The sequence below is a fragment of the Thalassophryne amazonica genome, chromosome 9 (genome assembly GCF_902500255.1).
Source record: "Thalassophryne amazonica chromosome 9, fThaAma1.1, whole genome shotgun sequence".
In the NCBI taxonomy this organism is placed as follows: Eukaryota; Metazoa; Chordata; class Actinopteri; order Batrachoidiformes; family Batrachoididae; genus Thalassophryne; species Thalassophryne amazonica.
The window spans coordinates 60,818,440-60,824,905 of NC_047111.1; the positions used below are offsets into that span (position 1 = coordinate 60,818,440).

The 6,466-nt window shown below is 41.9% G+C and overlaps 1 pseudogene; it reads left to right on the forward strand.

Annotated features, from left to right (window-relative positions):
• LOC117517928 lies at nt 1-957 on the forward strand (annotated as a pseudogene).
• Nucleotides 958-6,466: the final 5,509 nt, after the last annotated feature.

The following is a 6,466-nucleotide window of genomic DNA, read 5'->3' on the forward strand; positions in this document are numbered from 1 at the left end:
ATGCAGATGTTAGCCAGTGCCCTGTGCCTGCTGGGATGGGCGGGGGTCATCGTGACCTGCATAATGCCTATGTGGCGTGTCACGGCCTTTGTGGGCAGCACCATCATTACCTCCCACACCATATGGGAGGGCATCTGGATGACTGTGCGGCCCAGAGTACAGGACAGATCCAGTGTAAGCCGTACGAATCTCTTCTAGCCCTCAGCGATGACCTTCAGACAGCCAGAGCCCTTATCGTTCTAGCCATCGCTGTTGGTGGTGTTGGGCTCATTTTGGCGTTGTTGAGGCAAGTGCACTCGCTTTTTGGATGAAGAAGAACCTGGTATTAAGAGTAAGGTTGCAGTGGCAGCAGGGGCAGTTTTGATTGTTTTACTGGGCTGCTGTGTTTGATTCCCACATCATGGGTAGCAGGCACGGTAGTGAGGACGTTCTATAACCACTGCCATTGATGCTCAACGGAGGGAGCTCGGAGCCTGTCTGTATATTGGCTGGGGGGCAAGCATCCTGCTCATCCTGGGAGGTGGTTTGTTCATTAGTTCGTCATGCCCACTCCAAGCTAATGATGTGGACAAGAAATCATCGGTACGCTACGTGGCTGTACGCTCTACCAACATGTCGAGCCAGGGAGGCGCTCATCGTAGCAGGATTCATCAGCAATGTCTCAGCCTGTCACAACAGCGTTTCCAAAGCTCCGAGCTACGAGGCCGAGTCAACAAAGTCTCAGCTCTACGGCAAGCCTTACTGGGACGACGGGTCCGAAAGATCACAGGGCAGTACGGCACCGTCAACAAAGTCGCAGATGAAAAGACCAGTTCAACGAAATCAGAACTGAGTGAGGCACCTTCAAACAAAATCACAGCTGAAACTGGCAGAAATGCACAACAATTTATCAGAGTTGTCCAGGAGGTGACGGAAGTGACGAGGGAAGCCATAAATGCAGCAAAAACATACATTTGATTTCAGCACATGCACCGAAATATAAAACGCCTGCACAACTGCACTGGGAAAACACACTTTGAGATAATATAAGAAGCAGTTAATTTACTTTTGCATTTTATACTCAGGTTATGGAACAGATTCTGGGCGATGCTGAAAAATATACATAAGTTTAGCATCTCTAATGCTATGTGCACTAAAAACTGAACGTTACTAAACTGAATTATTGCAGCAAATGAAGCCAGATGTAAGTGAAGGGTGTACAGTTTGACTCTTTATTGAACAACATAGCCCATAAGGGTTGGCATTAACTTGGGATTTTTTTTATTATTATTATTATTGTGAGGAATTTAGCTTGCATATAAATGCAAATGCATTATATAAACTGTGGATGTTTATATATATATATATATATATATATATATATATATATATATATACACACACATACATACATACATACATATATATTAGTTGTATCTGGTGTGTCTATATGAAGGAGCGTGCATTGATTTGATCCTCTGTGGCTACAATAGATATAATAAAATAACAAATAAATAAATAAACTTTTTTATTTAAGAGGTAATTACACAGTAGTCAAATCATTTTTAGATTTAGAGCAATACACTTAAAACCTATAGTAGTAGCATATGATTTGGTTCTATGGCATTAAGCTTAAAAAAAAGAGTATAAATGACTAAAGAAATGAGAAACACAATTTTCATTATGTGGTTGTTGCAAGAAATATTTCTTACCCTTGCTTTATATTTCTGGAAGTTTTTTTGTTTTATACACAACTGTGAACTTTGTTTTATTTGAACACATTAAAATGTAGATGTTTTCTTTTCAATAATGTATCTTGATCAAACACTTGATTTTTGCTCTGAATGTGCCCCGTGTGTTGTTTCAGATGGCTGTCTGTGAACTCCTTCACGGTTACTAAAAAGTACAGGACAAACCGGTCTGACAGAGGAATGCGGTGACACTGGATGCGTGCAGTGTTAGAAGAGGGAGGATCAGAGTCAAGTTTCAGTGAAATTCACCTGCTGCTTTGTTCCTGAGTTTGTTTACTGTTCAAAGCTTAACCTGTAAATTAGATTCAACTTATGAAACAGTGCCCCCGTGTGGTCAGTTGTGTCCAATTGACACGTCAGACATTTACTGACGTCGAAAATAGATCAGAGCTTTTTGTTGAGGATACAAACGGGGGTTATATCTGAGATTACATGTTTCTCATCCACAATAACTTCAATTACGAGGTCAGGTCAGTTTAGGGAGTATTTTGTGGTGATGTGCACTGTAGCGTCGACCACACTGTGGAACTGTGTTGGGTTCTGGACAGCAACCACCCAAGCACACCACCAGCTCATCCACACCTCTCAAAAAGTAACCAACAGCCAGGTGGATCGCAGGTGCCCCCTTGAACTTCTCAAGCTGCTGCTGAAGTCCCAGCAGCAGCTTGAGAAGGTCCTCAACAGTGCTGCTAGACTCCAATAAAAAGCAAAGAAAGAAGGGGAAGGAGGAAAGAAAAGGGAACGAAGGGGGTCTGGTTTTCCTCTCCCATTTGGACATTGGTGTTGTGAGCCCATTGCTGCAGTTTATAATCAAACTCATATCACCTAACAAGTCATAGCACACCAACTCGTAGCACACGGTGCTAAGAGTTAGCTGGAAGAATTGGGTAAATGTAAAGAAACGTGAATAAACTGCTTTATTATATGGCTGTGACTCTACACGCGCTCTGATTGGCTGATTTCCGGATTGATATTTTCCCATATTTGACTGGTTACCAGAGGTGTCAAGTAACGAAGTACAAATACTTCGTTACTGTACTTAAGTACACTTTTTAGGTATCTATACTTTACTCCTTTACTTATTTTCTGCCTACTTCTGACTTCTACTCATTACATTTTCACACAAGTATCTGTACTTTGTATTCCTTACATTTTTGAAACAAACAGCCTCGTTACTCTTGGCTTCAGTGCCGGTGGATGTGCGCTGACACTGCGGCTCCACCTGAAGCCCGAGGTGCCAGCGCAGTACCACCGGCGCGGCTTTACCTGAAGCCCGAGGCGTCAGTGCAGTTCCACCGGCGCGGCTTCACCGAGGCCCGAGCTGCCAGCGCACATCCACCGGCGCACCTCCACCTGAAGCCCGAGGCGCCAGCGCAGTTCCACTGGCGTGGCTTTACCGAGGTGCCAGCGCGGATTTATCTGACCATGGGTCCGAAGAAGGCACTGACAGTGGAGGAGGGAGACGATATCCAGAAGTCCCTGGACTTTTTTGTCTGAGGAAATCTCTGTTGTTAAAATGCAGCAGAAATCCATTATGGAGCTGGTGGAAGAAGTGAAGCCTCTCCGGATCCAGAATGCTGAGAAAGACCGGCGTCTGTGCACCTGGAGAACCGTGTTGCGGAGTTGGAACAGCACCACAAGATATGAACGACATTATTATTACAGGAATTCATATTAAACCTCGATCCTATGCACGGGCGGTGTTAGAAGACAGCGGAGGGGAGGCCAGTGAGCAGGAGGCCAGCTCAGTGGAACAACAGTTGGCTGACTTCCTGCAATCTAAGGGTATTCAAATGCACTGAAATAACATTGAAGCGTGCCACCCCTGCCCAGGAGAGAGGATGGAGACAAGCGAGCTGTTATAATGAGGTTTGTCAACAGAAAACATAAAATGCCATTGTTAAAACAGGGACGGAAACTCAAAGGAACAAACGTATTCATCAATGAACATCTGACCAAAAAAAACGCAGACATCGCCAGGAAAGCTCGTCTCTTAAAAAAGCAGGGAAAAATTCAACAGACATGGACATCCCACCGCAAAACATTTATCAAACTGAACGGAACACCAGAACAAGCGAAGGTTATGGGTAATCAGGAACATCGAGGAACTGGACAAATACGATCAATAAGGTATGAGGACACAAGCACATCACAACACCATGACACAGACCAGAGGAACCTATTCATCTACTACATCATCTACATCTGGAGACAAGAAGGATATTATAACTCACAGGATTGCTGATCATGGAAAACTAGAACTGAGAACATTTAAATACACAGACCACAATGTAGTGGACTTGGAGCACGATATAGACCCGGACATAATTTCTTCTCAAATATTAATGACAGTTGTTGCTATTATACAGATGAGCAGTTTAATCGGATCATTAAAACGGATAACAAATTATCAATAGTCCATTTCAACAGCAGAAGTCTGTATGCAAACTTTAAAGAATATTTAAGTCAATTTAAAAAAGTATTTAACATAATTTCTATATCAGAACCATGGATCAATGAAGATAAAGGAATGGATTTTTGAACCAATCGAAGCAGTGGTTCGCAGATTGAAGCAATGCTTCAACCTATTGTTTTGTTTATTCTTTCTTTCGCTTAATTTTTCCCCCACTAAAACCCTAAAGAGCATACTTCTGTGAGTATTATTTACCTTTTCTATGTTAAACCGACCTGTTATGGTATTCTGAACAGTTGATAGATGTATTTTATAACTTAAAAACGGGAGCGACGCTAACGCGTTAGCATGTCTATGGCATTTTCAATGTTAAAGTTAGCATGAAGCAGTTCCAGCTGTCTTCACGTTTGGGTGCATTGTTTTTCAAATTGTAATATTTCTTAAATTTATTTTTGTTTATATATTAATAATCTAATGATTATTATATACAATTTCAGAGAAAGAGGACTAAAAGAACCTGAATAGAAACACAACAGAAAATAAAATATAAAAGCAACTAACAATGAACATACACTAAATACATACATACATACATACAGAAATAAATAAGTGTTTCCTGTGAACACCTAGTGATTCTTACACCTCTATTTCATCCCTGTTTTATTTGTTTAATGACAGTTTGTTTCGGTCAAACCATATTTTCAGTTCGATTTCTTCAGTGATTTCCTCCAGAACTATCTGCCAAACTAGAAAACTGCTGCATCCTAGTAAGAGCAGAATACTACTGGAATGAATTTGAATAAGTTTTTTTTTTTTTTCCTCACTAAATGGATGCTGCACTCACTCCAGTTAATCGTCTGGAATAGTCCCAGATTGCATTTCACAGCTTCTAGAATTGAAACATTTTCGTGCAGGTGGTGTTGGGGGTAATTTGGGGTTTTGGGTCTTGGGCCACATGTAGAACGAATCTGTTTTTAAATTAAGCTTTCAATTCATATAGTGGCATCTACCTTTTTTTTTTTTTAAAAGGTTACTTTAAGTAGGTTTTGGAGCACATACTTTTTCCACTTTTACTTGAGTAAAGAGGTCAAGTTGATACTTCCAACTTTTACCAGAGTGTTTTTAAACTGCAGTATCTATACTTCTACTTAAGTAACAAATGTGTGTACTTTTGACACCACTGCTGGTTACCATGACAATCAGTCCGAAACGCATATCCCATTCGTTACAAACCAGAAAGCTAAAAACACGATTATAAAAACCAAGTTGGACACGAACATACTCCATACATATCTAAACAGCATCGGAAAAAAACAAACACACGGATTGAAAGATTACCAGCTAACGACCGGACCGTCTGTTAGCAAGTTCTTCATGGAGGTGAAGCGCACAGGTCTGACTATGAGCCCAAAACCATCAGCAGCTTTCATATTCGGGTGATACTGTAAGTTTGTGTGTATATATTGTAACAAGCCTGGCTCGCCGGCAAGTCACAACCCAAACAAAACTAACTGGGGAGGAATAACTCAAGAGGTTCAGGCCAATTAAAATGAATTATTAACAGACAATAATAATAATCAAATGCAACATAAATACAAGGCATACAAATGTAAGTAAGATCAGTGGTGTAGGTAGTGCATGAACGCGAATGAATATGTGGATGGAAAGGTATTGGCGTGTGAAAACCAAAGGTAACTGGAACAAAAAATTAACCGAAGACAAACCAAATGCGTTACCTGGTGGGGAGAGAGCAGAGAGAGGAATGAGCACAGCACAAACAATTTAAACAGCACAGGTGCCACCACTCAGGCGGCCCCACCCCTGCCTGCCATGGGGAGCCTCCCACAACAGGCAAGGGAGGGCCGTGACACCCCCCTCCTTAAAATGAGGGTACTACTCTCATCCATACAGGGCTACGTACATAAGACCCAACCAAAATAATACCCGTGCATACAGTAATTTCTGCACCCTTCCACCAGCTGTCCGTACCTCCACCCAGCAGCCCTGGTACCTGGGGAGCAGTTTAAGAGCAGGACGACAAACAGTGAGGCAAAAAGGAGCAGAGAAACACATTAGGTTAGAGGAGCACGGGAAAGAGCATCAGCAATAATGTTGTCTTTACCACTGATGTGTCTTAATGTCAAGGGTGTACGGTTGTAAAAACAAAACCCAATGCATAAGGCGCTGGTTGGGATTCTGCAGAGACTTCAAAAAGGTCAGTGGATTATGATCAGTGAATACAGCCAACGGAGTCGAACCGGAACCTACATAGACCTCGAAGTGCTGTAAAGCCCAAATGAGACCCAAAGCCTCTTTTTCAATT